The sequence below is a fragment of the Aptenodytes forsteri genome, unplaced genomic scaffold (assembly GCF_000699145.1).
Source record: "Aptenodytes forsteri isolate BGI_AS27 unplaced genomic scaffold, ASM69914v1 Scaffold139, whole genome shotgun sequence".
NCBI lineage: Eukaryota > Metazoa > Chordata > Aves > Sphenisciformes > Spheniscidae > Aptenodytes > Aptenodytes forsteri.
This window is the reverse complement of record NW_008794414.1, coordinates 2,342,161-2,358,542: the sequence shown is the minus strand read 5'-3', so window position 1 is coordinate 2,358,542 and position 16,382 is coordinate 2,342,161.

Genomic DNA, 16,382 nt, shown 5'->3' with positions numbered 1-16,382 from the left:
CGGGGGCGGCTGGCCCTCGCTGCTGCCTCCCGGACGAGGTGCGTCTGCCGCCTGACCTTCCCGGTAGGACTGGCTGGGGGCTGAAAGGAAAGACGGCATTTGGAAAAAAAATAATCATTCTCAAAAGCGTGATTTATTTACCTCTTGCCGCTTTGCCCGGCTTCTGCTATCATCTTGAGGGCTCGGGTGCCTTCTGGCCGTTTCGTGCCGGAAAGCGTGTGAAATTAGCTGATCAAAGTCTGCAGTCGGTGTTTCAAGCCGAGGCGATAGCCTTGACTTAGGAGAGACAATGTGGCCTCTGGGTATTCCTTCTTACACTGCTTTTTTTCTAGGAGAGTAATCCTAGAGCGTCTTCCAAGTTAAAGCTGCTTCCTCTTAACTGTGTGTTCAAATGTGCTTTAGCTTAAAAGAAAGACGAGAAAATGGTACTGTGATGTTTGGTTCATGGTGTTTCTTGCTATCTATTTATCCAGGCTACTATTGTAATGGTACTGTATGCCTAAGGAATGGTCTTGAGGGGTTTTCTCCTTCCAATTTTAATTTAGGATCTGAAAGTCAAGCTAGATCTCCCTAGCTGATGCTGTACCTTCAGTAAAGCAGTTAAGAGTTTCTGTTGAAATTGCATCTTTTATGTGTTTGCAGTGAATGGGTTTGCAAGGCTCATCTTGCTGCTTCGGTTTCCTCTGTTGGCACTAGAGACCAGAGAGATTAACACTTAAAACTTGTTTAGCCAGATCATATTACTGTGGATATACATAGGGAGCATAAAGGTTGAGTTCTTATTCTGTTGTTTCATCTGAAACCCCAAATCAATATCCCATCACTTGCCTTTCATTCCCACCTTTGAAAAAAAGAAACAGTCTGACCAATCGTAACGTGTTTTAGCTCATCGTAATACAAATTGGAAATCACATTTTTTGGCTTGATCCCAGAAAGTACCTGGAAGACTTTTGTAATTCAGAAATCTTAATGTTAGTTGCAAGTATCTGTAAAGTATGAGTGCCAGGTAGATACGTCTGTACTCTTCATAGTATCACTAAAGAGAAGAAAAAAAGAGGAAGATTTTTGTTGGGAAATTGCAAAGCTATGTTGGCAAAATGTAGCTCAGTTTTACCGAAGGGATAGTCAAATTGTGTTTGTGTGAATTGTTTCCAACCTAGTATTGAATGCAGCGTAGGTGTTACTTATCTTTTATGTGTTGGGACTTTGTATCTTTATAATAGGTACCATCAACAGCACTGAAAATATGGATGAGAAAAAAATGGAATAGTTTTCTCTGAAAAAGTAGCAACAGGCTAGAAATCAGTTAGATGCTGTTAATAGGAGTTATGAAATCTTGGGCAAGGATTAAAATTAATGAACTCTGAGATCAACAGATGTCTCATTCTCTGGATCTCTTCTGAGATTTATAGCTTTTTTTCTTTCTCCGTTTCAGGTTTGTGAGCTATAGACTAGTTAGAAAAGAATTCTTGATTTAATAACATAAAGATCTATTGTCATTGTGTATTATTGAGATAGATTTTTTTTTTTAACTGTAATGGTATAGAATGATCATCTTTGTTTGTACAGTTGCTGGCTGACTTGAAGTTATTCTGCTTTTCTCCTGTAGTTTTTTTTGAGTAAATAAGGGGGGGTTTCCTATATAAATATACAGAGGACAAGGTAAGATTTAGGCCTTTCCTTATAAGTTCCTTGACCAGTGGAGTTGCGCAATGACTTTTTCTGATGATGCAATGAATTATGAAACTTTCGCATATGAAGTTAAACCCCATTGCCTTTGAGATGTTTAATATTCTAGTTTTTAATGTTACCCTTTCAAGAGAGTTTCCATAAATGTGAAATTCTTTCTTGCATGTATTTATGAATACGTAAGTATTTATGAATGTATAAGTAACTCTTTCATAATACTTTTTCCCCCCATTTTATCTATGTAATTGAAGTGAGCTATCTTCCTATGGCTTTGTTGGCTCTTGTAGGATAAATGGCATCACAGAACAGCAAGTGTTGAGGGAAGCAATTCCTAAAACGGGCAATAAAAAAGGTCCAAGGTCCTCCTGGCTCAGCTTAGTAGCTGATATTCAGTGGGGTTACTCACAAGACAGAGATGCTACATCTGGCCTTTCTTGTGCACATCAGAGAGCAGCATTTGACCTCTCTGTAGCTATTCAGGAAAGTTGAAGAACTGCAGTATTTAATCTCAGATGTGGTTCCATTTCTGTCACAAAACGGAGATGTTCGCCTGTCTGTACTTTGCATGTTATTTGGAATCTTAATGGGCATCTTTGAGGTTTTTTAATGGAAACATGTTGACCATGAACCAATTTTTATTTTTCTCAAAGGGCTAGGTGATCTGGGGAGGGGGTGAGGTCTTTCCTCCTTTCCATATGTGCATATTCTGAGTGACTGAGTGGCTTTATTTCTTGTGTCCAGGGAATTGTAGAGCCAGTTTTACTCTTGGGGTTCAGGGAGTCCTTTGCAAAACTGAATGAACACAGAAAACAAGCAGATGAGGAATACATAAATAAATGAATAAATAAATAAATAAATAAAGGCATGGGGTGGGCATTAGGTGTAGACTAGGATTCCTAGCACTCTGCTTTGGTAGCATGACTGTACACAGAGGGGTATTTCTGCAGCACCAGTGATCCCTGAAGGATGTGAGCTGTCACGTGCTGATGCAAGGGATGGGAGGAGAATCCGTTGGCTGGGGATCCTGAGGGTTGTGTGAGCTTTGTGTGCAGTAGGTGATACTTCCTTCTGAAGCTATGGAGCCGAGTGTATAAATAATTACACCAAACCACGTGACTCTGTTAAGTAGTATTTATTGTTATTTTACCCCTATAGGATTTCTGTCTCTAAGAAGAACAGCTTCATTCTGTAGAAGAACCAGTTGCCCAGCTGAGAATTAGGATTTTTCTCCTGCTGATCATATTCCTACTTCCTATTTCTCCCATTTACTTGTGTCCCCTCTTTCATGAGAGCGTAGGAGTGCTAGAGATGGTACAGAGAGAAAGGCTTCCAGACTTGCCGAGCCATGCCACAGGAAACTGCGTAGATAAAAAATGTAAAGTTACATTCGTATGAAAACAGTCTTTAGTGAAGCACACAAGGAGAAGGAGACTGCCATACTGTAAACAGTAATGGTACCTCCTCAAAGAAATCAGCTTCTACTAATAAAAGGCAAATACAATATAACTGTCCTTAGTGTGACTGTACCTAGTTTAAACTTAATTGTCCTTCAGGGAAGGATGGAAAGGTCTGTGCTTTCATATTTATTTTTGCCTGATTCAAATACGTTTCCTGTTGACATTGTCATTAAATGCTGTAATTTCCGAGGCTGAATCATTCACGGTCGTGGTCGGCATCTTTCCTGAAAATGTGGGTTCATGGAACAAAATGCAAAGGCAGAATTCATCTTGTGTTGGAAGCATTTCCTCCAAATATTTATGAGATACTTGTATTTGTTGTGTGCCCTAAAGAACTACTCATAGAGGTAAATAGATGAGTTATTTTTGTCGGCCGAACGTCAGAAGAGAGATGGTGGTATTTTGACAGTAACACTTTGCTGGGGAGAGAAGGAGGAGGGGACCAGGGAAAGGTGAAGGGCGGAACGGGTAGATCTCATTTCTCTGGGGGAAAAAGGGTAGACTAGCACCATTCAGGCCAGTATTTGCTATCCCTTAGGTCAGCGTTGTCTATCTTTTTCAAACTGCTGGCATCTTAAGTATCTACAATTGGTTCCTGTGTTTGCGCAGCATACTATCTTACTTCTTCAGTTCAAAGGACTCAAATGATAAACAGTCTGAACAATGTGTCCTTCTTCCTCTATGGTCTCTGCTGCTTGTAGCATGAGGCTACTTCTTCCTGTCTAAATTGTGGTTGATACGTTGTAGAATTTGCTACTTTAATTTGCACAGGCCTGCTTTTTACTGTGCACATTCTTGTGACCAAGCCATTTCTTGAAAGTGCCTGTGATAGCAAATTGTGCGATCTTAAACTGGAAAATGTGATAGCTCACCACAGGGGTTGAAGTATGGGATGCAGCTACTCTTCTGGAATGGCATTTTCTGCAGTTTTCTCTATTCTAGAGGGCTACTGGAATTCTGGACGTGATAAAAGTTTGGAGGGAATGGACTCCCTCTGGGATGTGTTCTTAACTACTCCTTTGTTGGTTTAACAGAAAGCTGTTTCAGGAAGTTCATAAGCAAAAAACGTAGCCTGTTAAGTGGGCTTTCTGATGTGGCATCTGTAATGTATTGCTTTGCTTTTCATGTTTCCTTCATTAGTTTGTGCAGATAGGCGCATACAAACTTGTTTGATCAATTTTTTGATGAAATCTTATTCCAGCTTTTTCTTGGGCAGAAACTGAAACAATATGGTATTACAGGAGTTAGTGCAAAGGTATATTTGGCTGCTAAGTAGGTTTGTTCTTTCCATGTATGACTGTACTGGGGGCTTAGAACAAAATTAATATTAAAAGGTAAAGAGTATGTTTGAGTGAATTCCTACATAATGATAACATATTTATAAATCAGTAGGCCTGACCTATGACTAAGTTTTACTCTATTCAGACAAAGAAAATATTTCCCGGTAGTATCAACTGAGTAGGAAAAGATCTGGATAGTAGTGCATCTATTGCATTTATTGAAATTGACTGCTCGAGTATCCCTTGCCAGCATCATGAGGCTTACATTCATTAGATCCAGCGGACAGAAAATGGTTTTCTCCAGGGCAACCCCAGCCTTACCACGTGTCTTGATGGGATTTCAAAACCCTTCAGTAAGTGCTGAATGCCCTAGGGTAGCTGTGATTCAGGTGTGAGTGGACGAGAGCTGGCGAACAGGGTTAAGTGATCGCCAGAGCTGGTGTCAGCGCCACTGAGGAATTGAAAGTTTTTGGTAAACGCACAGGAAGGGGATGGGCAGGAGAAAGAGGAAATCCCATGTTGGATGTTCTGGGTTCAACTTGTTCAAAATACATTGCAAGAGTCATTTGAATGTGTCATTATGGCGTAGCAGAACATGCAAATAGGATTCAAAGTACATTTTTGTAACTACAGACCTACCATTGCAAAAGATCTGCTAAACTATGCAAAGGCTAGAGAGAAGCATTGCAGCCCATGAGGGGTGTAGGAAAACCTGCCTTTTAAGCAACTCTTCTGCTGTGTTGCTGGTGTGGCACTTTGTCTTCCTTTTTCTGTCTTGCGAGGTCTTTGCTCTGTCGCTGATTTCCAGCTGTACTTGCACTGGCTGCGAGAGAGATTGCAGCAGCTGTCCTGGCACCAGTGGAGAAGCACCGGGCCATACTGAGGTGAATGCTAAGCCAGTTTCTCTTGGGATGTAGATAGCCTGGTTGATGGTTTCTGCTAGGCAGGCGGTGGACAGCAGTACTGCCACTAGGCCTGACCAGGAGAGCTTGCCTCTTCTGAAAATCTCCCACTGAATGTCCTTGGTAGCAGTTCCCGTCCCTCTGCCATGACACTTACCAGTGTGTCTGAAAAAGTCTTAGAGCCACACTGCTTCAAATGTCTTCATTAGTAATAATGTCCTGTTTGTTTGGGGCTTTTTCTCCCCAGTTTCCTGGAAAAAGCCATGTTTCAGTCTTTATCCTGCTGTAGCAGTACTCCCTTCCTACCGCTGTTTCCTTTTTTGCTCTCCCATCGTTCTTTTATTTCCCCAACGTCATTCTGTTGTTTCTTTCTCTCCAGCTTTGTCTTCAGGACTGTCAGTGGTATAAGCTGTTTATTTCATCCTTTGATTTAGATCTCTGTGCAGCAACTTTTCTTTTTCCCCTTCCAGAAAAGTAAGTCTCAGCACCTTTCATAATATAATTATCATTTGTAATCTCCTTGTGCTACCTTATCAGGGAATGTGCGCCCATAAATATGTACCCCCAGCCTCTTGAAGAGGTGTGAAGTCCAATGGAGTACAAACCTGGCAGTACTAACGCGGTCTTCACAGTGTTTTAAGAAGCCTGTGCCTCCTTAAAGGGCAGCTTTGTACTTCTATAGATAGCCAGCAAGACTCTTCTACCTAGAGCATGTGTTATGTGTAGGTGTGATCTTTAAAGCCAACTACCACTGTTTACCACATCTGATTTAAAACGGTGACCTCAACCTGACTTGAAACAGGCTAGTTTCTATCTTGAAGATGGTCAGCGTGGATTGTCTGCTACCCCTTATGTCCGCCATTCTGTGATGTTGCTTTGACATTCTCTGATCAAGTTTCATTTCTGTTGTATGCAGGAGGTTTTTCTGTGCTGTGTAGTGGCACGTGTAAAAGGTTTTTGAGCCAGCGTTGACCCTCCTTGTAAATCCACCTGGTTTAGGGAAGCAGAGCGTGGATTTATTGGCATGTGTGCTGGCCTGTGAAGAAGAAACCAAGGCTTGGTATTGTGGGGGTGTGGTGCTAGGGCAACGGCTCTTGTTCCAGGATTTCCGTGCTGTGCTCCTCAATGTCGAGATGCCCTGTACGCTCTGTCCCCACAGAAAGTGAAACTTAAGAAATTTAGCTTTGGGAAGGCAGTGCAAGTTTCGAAGAACCAACTTCAGCAGAGCTGGTACCAGCAGAAAAAAGATTTGGCTGGTGGAGTGAACAAGTGGGAAAAAGGTGCTTCAGGTGAGATGCTTCTGCTCTCGATGGAGCATTTGAGCAAGTCTGAGGGCATTGGATACAAGTGTCAGAAAATGCAAAATTCAGCATTTGAATAGCTTATTTGAATTGGAGATCAGAACAGTATTATCTTCTGTAATGTATTTGACTATGTACAATGGCAGTCTTCTGCTACGTTTAGATGGGTGAAAAGTCCTTTTCCTTGCTCCTGCAATAAAAGCAAAAATATGAAGATGCTTGGTATGGTATGACGCAGGAAAGTAATTTCTCCTTTGAGCACAGAATACAGTTTCAGTGATGTGACTATATTATGTTTATTACATGTGGTGTATCTTGTCATACTGATTGAGATTATGTGCTTTCCTAGGGACTGTAATTGTCTCTATCCCATTAGTTATCATCCTTTGCATTCTTCTTTGATTGTTCTTTCTCCTTTTATCTCTCTGCTTCTGCAGTCTTCCCTCTTAATTTATTTCTCAGCATCAACTCCAATTCTGACTTCTCAGGGATTTCAGCCTCCTCTCCTACACCTTTTCTCATATGGTTTGTGTTGTCCTGAGAACTTCCCGTGCATGCCTAACAATGAAGCAGTCTTACTGGTTTTTAAAACATCTCCTTTGCACAACGCTTAATTCTATGGAATTAAAATGTAAGTGCATTGTAGACTCATTACAGTTCTCCTGAAACAAACTCGGGTAACCATTGTGAACACTGATTTATTCTTACTTCTTGCTTGGAAAGTTAGCTGCATGGGCCGTGAGTGCTAAAGTCACATATAAACAGTGGGGCTTGTGCACAGTCTAAGATGTTTTTGTTAGGTACAGTGTAATCACGTGGCCTGCCTATGAGCTATATATTTGATATTTGAAGTTACAAAGATTATAAACTTTAATGAGCAGCCAGTATGGTTGTAATAAGAGTGCTGTAAAATTCTTGCAGTCTGCAGTATGAATGTGAAAATAATTCTTGTCATGGACGTCCAGTTTACCGTGAGTCTAAATCTGCCAAAATTATCATGCGTGCTGTCCTACTCATTAAGGTCCGTGTCCTGCACTTTGTTTAGAAGGTCTTGGCCTGAGTCTCTCAAAGTCCGTAGAGCTCCTGCAAGTTGTGTGCAGGCACTTAGAGGATCAGAGCCTGGTTCAGTGGAACTGGCTACAGTTGTAACTGCTAGGTCTTCATCTGCTGTCAATTCCAAGGCTCTTGACCATTAAGCTGGACTAGAGGCAACAGAAAATACTAAATGCTGTGCAATCCAGTAACGATACATTGTGAATACAGCAATGTTGGTTGTTTTTAGAGAGAGAAAACAAAAAATGTCAAGGCAAAGTCAAAATAGTAACAGCAGTCAAAGTATTAATCGGTTTCTGAAAATGAAATAAATTAACATATTGAGCAAATGCAACATGCTTCTTCAAGTCAGTCCTCCATTCACAACTTCTATTTAGTGTAGAATAACTTCTCTCAAATATAAGATGACTTTAATCAAGTTAATATTCTTGCATAGCTGCTGTCCCGGTGATTTGGGGAACTCTGTGTTCATTCTCGCCCTTGAGAAAGATCATCTGCAAAGACATACAGGTGTTTAAAATCCAAGGTCCCCAGTTCTTCCTTAGAATGTTTGAAGCACGAACAATCAAGTGAACCGTCACACCAGTGATTCACAACCCTCCCTCAAAACAGAGTTCCCAGATTCCCACTCACTCCTCTCTGAAAATGGAAAGAATGTGAAATATTTTTAATTTTGGTTAACTTTAAAGAAACTTCTTACTCATGATCATGTGTACAACAAATGCGAAAAGCATGCTTAGAAACTTGGATGCAAATTCTTACTCCACGTTCATTCAGTGACATATTTCCTTTTACACTCTTACTGTCACCCCAGCTTGAGCATGTAGTTTCACAAGACTTTAACTAAAGTGTGCTTCAGCCTTTACATGCCAGGCTTTCAGACCTGAATCAGTGGCAATTTGCAGTCCTTCAGGATATGTTTGGTAGGCTTACGCAGAGTGTACTCGTATCTGTGCAAAAACCCCTGATCCTAAGGACTTAATATAAAAACCTCCAAAAATTGCTCACGATATAGTTCATTTAGTTGTATTTATCATCTTTGCAGCAAACTGTTGGTTCAGACAATATCCTTTGGTGCCCCTGCATGTATCCCAAATTGCAACAGTTGCTTAGAGCAGTTTACTAAGCTGGGCGAGAAATCAATTGGAACATGCCTGGTTTAGGTTCATGCCCTCAAAGGAATATAATTAACACAGGGTTTAAAATTAAGTAAAATAAATGAGTTATAAATAGACTTCTGTGAAGTGCCAAAACCTGGAGTACAATCTTACACCCTTGAAGTTAAGGGAGGTTCTGCTACTTACATCAGTGAGAACAAGACGAGGTGGTTCCTCACAGGAATAGTTACAGTTAGTGCTGAATGTTCTTCTAGTATCCCTGTAAAGATTAAATAGCACAAAACTTCATTTCTGCTAGTGTAATTTACTGGCACCAGATTCGACATTGTCTGATTTTTTTCGAGAACTCTTGCAACTTCCTCTTGCGACTTAAGAAAACTTGTCCAAGGTTTGCAAACTTCCAGGAGGAACTGGACTCTGAGTAAGAGTGTTAGCCCACATCAGCATGAATGATTTAACCCCAAATTTTCATCTAAGCTTAGAGTTAATTCTTAAAACCAGTATTACATACCCCAGCACAATGGCCTGTGTTTCAGGGGGGTTTCTCTGTGTGTATCTAATGCTGTACAGCTAATGAAACACAAAACAGTCTGCTGGAGAAGTAACTTTTTTTGCAACTGAACTATATGCTGGTGTTTGAAAAACAGGGTGAAAAAAACCCCCTGTTTTTCTTTTGTGAAATTCAGCCCTTTAGACAGATGCCCAAAGCATAATATGATGCTATTGTAACAAGAACGCTATGTTTAAGTTGCAAGTTTGGTCATGAGTACTTGTCAGCCTTTAAACGTGGAGGTGACGGCAGATGAAGAAGCCCTCCGACCAATGGACCAGGATGGTAAATGCAGTGTGGTGCAAAGTAATATGAGTTACAAAATGACCAGGCTAGTACACAGTCAGGATCCATTGACACAGAAGTCATTCTGCACTAATTTATTCATAACTATCTTAATCTGTGTTGAAAGCAGATTGTAGAATGCATAAAGCCAGGTAAGGTTTTTAATAATTGATTTATTCCATGAGGATATAGTTACCTGAATTTGAGAGAACAAAAGCTAATATGCACTAATGATCTGCTCCCCCTTTCCCCCTTTTATTAAACACACTGAAACCAGAAGATGAACCCAAAGGAGAAGCGGTATACTTTCTATGAGGCCACCCTCAAAACCTTCATCAGGGCTTATTGGCTGTGAATTTGCTGTCCTCCATCATGTTTTCATTGACATGTTGTGATAATTCCATGATCTTTGAGTTCTGTTTACAGTATAGCAATGGGTTTGAATTACAGGCACATCTCAAAGCAAGAGATCACCTCTGCAAAAGACTCTTTATTGCCAACAGCATCTTTAACTAGTTGAAGGCCACATTCATAAATAACCATCTTCTCCCCTTAGTCATAGTGGCTATTAATGATTCTCCCTAACAAATGTCTTGTCAATACATTCGTCTGGGCATGTGGAGGTTGAGCATTAGGCTGCCTTACTTGAATGAGATGAAGGTTTCAAGTATCAGCTGCTACCTGCAAACATACCTTCCTATGCGCCTTCTGGAGGGGACAGACAGAGTGACGAATTTCAGTTGAAGAGCTAGCTGGGGTACAGCCTGGTGATGATATTAAAGAGACACCTTAATTTTCCCCAAACTCACTAAACGTTAGCAAGCTGCTCACTTCATCTCATGTTGTCTTCTGAGGCTCAATGGAACAGAGAGAAGCTAACTCTCATTTCTCTTTCATGTATCACGTAGTAAATGCAGACATTGGGTACTGCACAGTAGCTCATGCAGGGCCACTTGTTACTCAGTGTAATTTGTTTGTGTGGCTGTGCCTTTGGTTTCAAGTACATTGATGGGTATGTTGAAATCAACACCTGAGCAAAACCACTATGTGTATGAACTAGGCCTTTTGGACTGACGTAGAAACCCTTGTTGCGTGCCTCTCAACTACACCTTGGTTTGGGAGGCAAAGTGTGTGTGTGTGAAGGAGAAGGGGAGAGCGAGGAGCTAGGTAAGTACTGTTGGGAGTGAAGAAGGATAGGTCCCAGATCTGCGTTCTCCAAAGAAACTGTGTGAAGCTTGTCCTTCTGCCCTTCTGTTGCAGTTATGAGGATGACGTCATTTGGGCTACTCCTGAACCTCACTCCAATACCTTGTCATTTTTATGGGTAGTTTCTCATTTTCCTATGCCACAGTGACTGCTGTAGTCATTAAAAAGGGAGGGGAGAATGATTCTTATACTACTGGTAGACATGGACATCTATAAAGCTCAGGGCAAATATTAGACTACTGAAACTTTAGCACACTGCCATTATTGGCCAAAGTCATCAATTTAAAGCTGGAATGTAGACATAGTCCTTGGTGTTTGCTAGCTGGAGTGGGACACTTCCTAATGCTTAGGAAAAATGTCGATCCTTTTCAGTGTAGTGGTTTGGCCAAATTTTCATCTGGAAATGGAGATTTGGTTATATTGAACTGCTGTTTGTCATTACTGAGGTTTTTTACCAGTAAAGAAAATGACATTTTTACTTACAGTTTGCATGACACTTTTAAGTCTGTAAAGTATTTTGGGAACCTTCCCTTTAAGTTGGTTAACATGTTGGTACAGTTTTTCTCTGTTCTATTTCATATGATCCTTTTGAAGAATTTGATAGAGGTATTTATTCTGTTATGTCAAATTAAGATGTTATTTGACCTTTTCCCCTATCTTCAAAAGATATAGTACAGTGGAAAAAAGTTGAGGAAATGGAAGATGTGGTTGCCTGAGGGTTGGCAAAGTGAATTAATTCATTGTTGATATTGATTCAAAATTCTGGAGGATGCAGTTGAGGCAAATGATTGTAATAAAATGAAGCGAGTGTTATAAGGTCAGAAAACAGATGTTAGCTTAGTGTAAGACTTGGTTTAAAATTAGTGCCAAAAATACTGACTACACGAATCTGGAACATTTTCATAATATATAAAGTCTATTATGCAATGTTAACAAAATTACAGTCTTGTGTGGATTAACTTTCTTGTGTTTTGGTATTTTTCTTCAATTGAATAAACAAGGATCAGTAGTCTGTATAAATTACATTCTGCTTCATTTCAATGTAATGTTTTGTTTCAGAATTTTATTTTCATCCTTTTGCAAGCATTATAATATTATTATACTACCACGATGACATTAGTTATTTCCAGTGTTTCTTTTTGATTTTTTTTAATTTTTTTTTTACCACTGCCAAAATTCCTGCATGAAACCAAGCTTTTAACAAATCCAGACAAAAACTGTGGTGGATTTATAGAAAAATAGAAGATGCTTCTTTCTTGGTCAAGGCTCCCCACCCCTGTTAGAGCTACCTTTCATGTCATCAAAACTATGATGATATTTATTATATGTTATGCTATGATTTATGAGTTCCAACAAAGATCGCGTATCATTTAGCTGAGCACTGAATAAACTTATCCTCTCCCCAGAGACTTAAAGGCAAGACAGGCAAAGGTTGGACTGTGGATTAGTATAATTTGAATATAGAAAACTCTTTGCCTGAACTGATACCATTAGTTTTACCAAAGCACTCCTGTTTCAAAGGCTGCGGAGGGAAGTACATAATCCTCAAACCTCACCTGACCACACCTGATTTCTATATAACTGTATATATAACACTTCATACTTGGAGTTTGAGATGTGATAACTTAAGTCACTTATTTTCCATTTAGTATAGCAATGTGTTAATTAATGTTGGTTATTGCATAGCTAAAATGCCTGGTCTAGTAAGTAAAAAAAAAAAAAAAAATTAAAGATGGGGGTGGTATAGGAGAAAAGGTTTTTCCTTGTACGATGCGATTGTGCCGCTCAAAACAGGTCTGCCTTTCCCAGAAACACATCAATACAGCATCAATACAGCAACTCCACGTATTTTATCTCACCAGAAGGTTCCTGTTCTTATGTCAGCTGTTGGGGGATTTTTGCTGTACGATGTAATGCACAGTCCACTTCCACTATAGTCAGATGGCAGCACACCTTTTTTCCCTGTTCTAACTTCAGTTTTGATTTAAAAAATGTTTAAATTAGGAAGCAGACTTGAGTTATGAATGTTGCAGAGTCCTACCCCTGATTTCAATATGCAGACCAATGTGGGAAGGGAAAACAGGACACCAAAGGGTGGAAGACTGGGTGTCGAGAATGTCAATGACAACAGTAGTCAGCTTGGTAATGAGTTCAAGAAAGGATTCTGCCAACCCAAATTGGTTTAGTTAGACTGAGATATTTGTGCGCTAACGTCAGGAATCTGGGCTCTGAAGAGGAGGAGGAGAAATACTGGTGCAGGGCTTAAAACTGAATGTTGCAGAAGAAGTAGAAATGTGACAGATTTGTAACTGTAGTAGGAACGCAAGTGTTGGAGAGCATGAAGGTGATAGGGTGATGCTTTCTGTAACTGATATAGGAAAACCATAAAAAATAATCTGAGATAGAATGGACAAAGTAGAATTTGTCTTGGTCGCAATTGCTAAGGAAGGAATTGTGAAAGAAGCTGAACGGGGTAGTGGTGCCTGTCGGCTGCACTTCCCCAAACTGTTGGCAAGACCACTCTCTGTTGCCTAATGTTACATTAGCATTAATTGAGACTTTTTTTTTTAATACTTTCATTTGCAATGCAAAAAATAGGAGTCCCCTTGTGATATTAGGAAGCATTAGAAACACACAGGCGGCTGAGAATGTCATGCAGAAAGAATTGTCTGGCAAAATAATTCAGAGAAATTTAATATCAGGGTGTAAGGTCATGCCACTGGAGATACGAAAGTCTGCTGTGACAACCAGTTTGTCATTATGAAAAATGAGACAGCCTTGGATGTCTTAACGGATCGCAAGATTATTATAAAAGGTTAGTGTGATGAAAGTGTGAAAATAAGTTAATTTCTGGAATTTATTTGGCAACATATTTCTGTAGATGGAAGAAATATTAATACTATTTGCTGCAAGGCATTGCTGAAAGTCATCTTGGAACACCTGACCAATTCCAGCCTCCCATCCCTAAGACGGATGAGTTCAAACTGAAACAGATGTGGAGAAGGACTCCTAGGATAATCGGTGGAAATGGAAAACACTGAGAGGGCTTGGTCTTTAAAGGCTAGAAAAGAGGCTGAAAGAGATCTGACTTCCTCCTAATCGCCTGAGAGGATGAAGGGCTAAATGCCATTATTGCCCCCAAAACGTGCTTAAGACTGGGAATTACGAGACATCTTCCGAGCCAAGTGGAGTGAGGTTCTGAAACCTTTCAGCAAGAATACTTTGTTCTTCCCCGCCACCACCCATTAACCTCTCTAAACATGGAGCATGCAAACTCACTTCTGAGCTTGTACGATGCAGTTGTGCTGCTCAGAATGTGCCTGCCTTTCCCAGAAAGTAATTTTTAGCCCTGTGCTCTGATCATGGGTGATAAACTAGATAGCTCTGTTATCTTGCTCTATAGAAGAGCACCCTTGGAAAATTTAGGGTTTGACTTAAATGAGAATAAGTTTGAGGAAATCTCACAGTAACGTGCTTGTTGCATACTTTTCCACTACAGTAATATTTGGGTTTTGATGGTTACACTGGGGATTAACTCGTTTCTCTTCTTTGCCTGTTTATATAGATATGTATGTCAAAATATTATTTTAGCTTTGTCTCACCTTTTCCCAAAGAAAGATTGAAGCAGATAAAGAATTCCCCATATTTTCTTCTTTTTAAAAAATGCTGTCAGCTGGACTACTGCTTCTCACATCACAGGAACGATGGGAGTTCACACTGGGCAAGTCTGTCATAGTTAAACACTGAGTAGATTTAGGCTATCCGTGCTCCTTTTAATATGCATTGCAGGGAGCACATGGTGATTTGTGCTCAGGTGTGTTTGTGTGTGTATATATATATATGCCCATGTATATGTGTATCATATAAGGGATAAATTCAGTTTGGGAGGCATAGAGAAGATGTAATCTGAACCTACAGAAATAAGCTAAATTAAAAAAGAGATTAGAATACACAAGGCGAGGAGTGACTGAGACATACACAAGCGTTTCAGCAGAAAGGCAAGGGAAGAACAAAATGCTTGAGTTCCCCTAGTTGGTCTCCAGTGCAAAAACAAGATGTAGGAAGTGAAACAAGCCCAAGATGAAAGCTGACCCAGGATTTCTGTGTTTGCAAGAGTCTAGTCTGATGAAAGTTACCAGGCAGTCAGGACTTACAGTAAAATTTAAATGTGTGTGTATATATAATATTATATATATTATTAAATATATATATACATATTTTATATATTTTTAATATATATATGTGATGAATGAGATGAATTGCAGTTATAAGAACAACGCTGAACAAAACCAAAACTGATCATTTTTGAGACATAAGGAATAGTATATTTTTAATATATATATGTGATGAATTGCAGTTATAAGAACAACGCTGAACAAAACCAAAACTGATCATTTTTGAGACAGGTAAGGAATAGGAATCCACTTCTGTTCGGTTGCTCTCCAGTTTAATTCTTTCGCATTACTCCCAACCACAGATAATTTATTTTTGTCACTCTTATTCTCACTCCGGTCTAGTAGCACATCTTCACTGGCACAAATATATATAGAGCAGTACTGATGAGGCTTTGCTGAGCCCTACCACCTCAAATTAAACTCCTCCTCGGTGTTCCTTGGAGGTCGCTTTGCCTCCTTGTAGTCCCAGTAACAGAGGTATAGAAGATCGTTGCAACACTCAGGTACCACAGGTGATGTGGAAGCAGATCAACAGAGAGTGGACGTCAGCAATAAAGGTTAAGATAAATGAGTTCCTTAAATTTAAGATTTTTCCCATTTTTTTCATGGACTGGGAAACTTGAGCAGTTGATTGAAGTGATGTAGAAAGTTGGATGGGGTACTGAGAAAGCCGGTGTTTGTTACCGTGGGCAGAGTAGGCTTACGATTCTTCCTCCCCAGCAGTTTTAGATCTAAGTTGATCACTCTGAGTTTGTTTGTTTTTCGAGACACTTCTGCCTTGACCTTGAGGGTAATGCAGAGAAGTCGCACATTCTCGATTATTCAGGAGATCTGATGAAGGCATCACTGGGTTACCTCTGGCTTTATAACTTGTGAAGTAGCAGCAAACCAGCTGGCATTAAAGGCCAGAATGAAACGTCTAAAACAGAGGAGCAAAAAGATATTCTTTTCAATTTTTGAAAGAGGTGTTAAAAATTAAAATTATTTACCTGTCTGCTCTCTAAGCTGCTTTAAAGCTCCAGGTTTAAAATGAGTTGTTTCTTCTATATATAGGTGTAAACAATTCCTTCCTGTCCTTTGATTCAGAAGCTTAAATATAGAGCAACATTCAAGACTCAGAATAATTTGGGGGTCTTGATTCTTTAAATTTTTTTTCTTTATACTTCTTAATGCACTGTCTCTCTCTTATTTGTACTGCTAAGGAACATCTTTTATATATATGCATATGAAATTTTGTGGTTTAAATGAAGAGTTTACTGCTCATAAACCTTGTAATTGAATACAAATTTATTTTATTTATGTACCTGTTAAAATACATATGTACATATCTGTTAAAAGCCTAAGCCACCCACAGAATTGGTGTTAT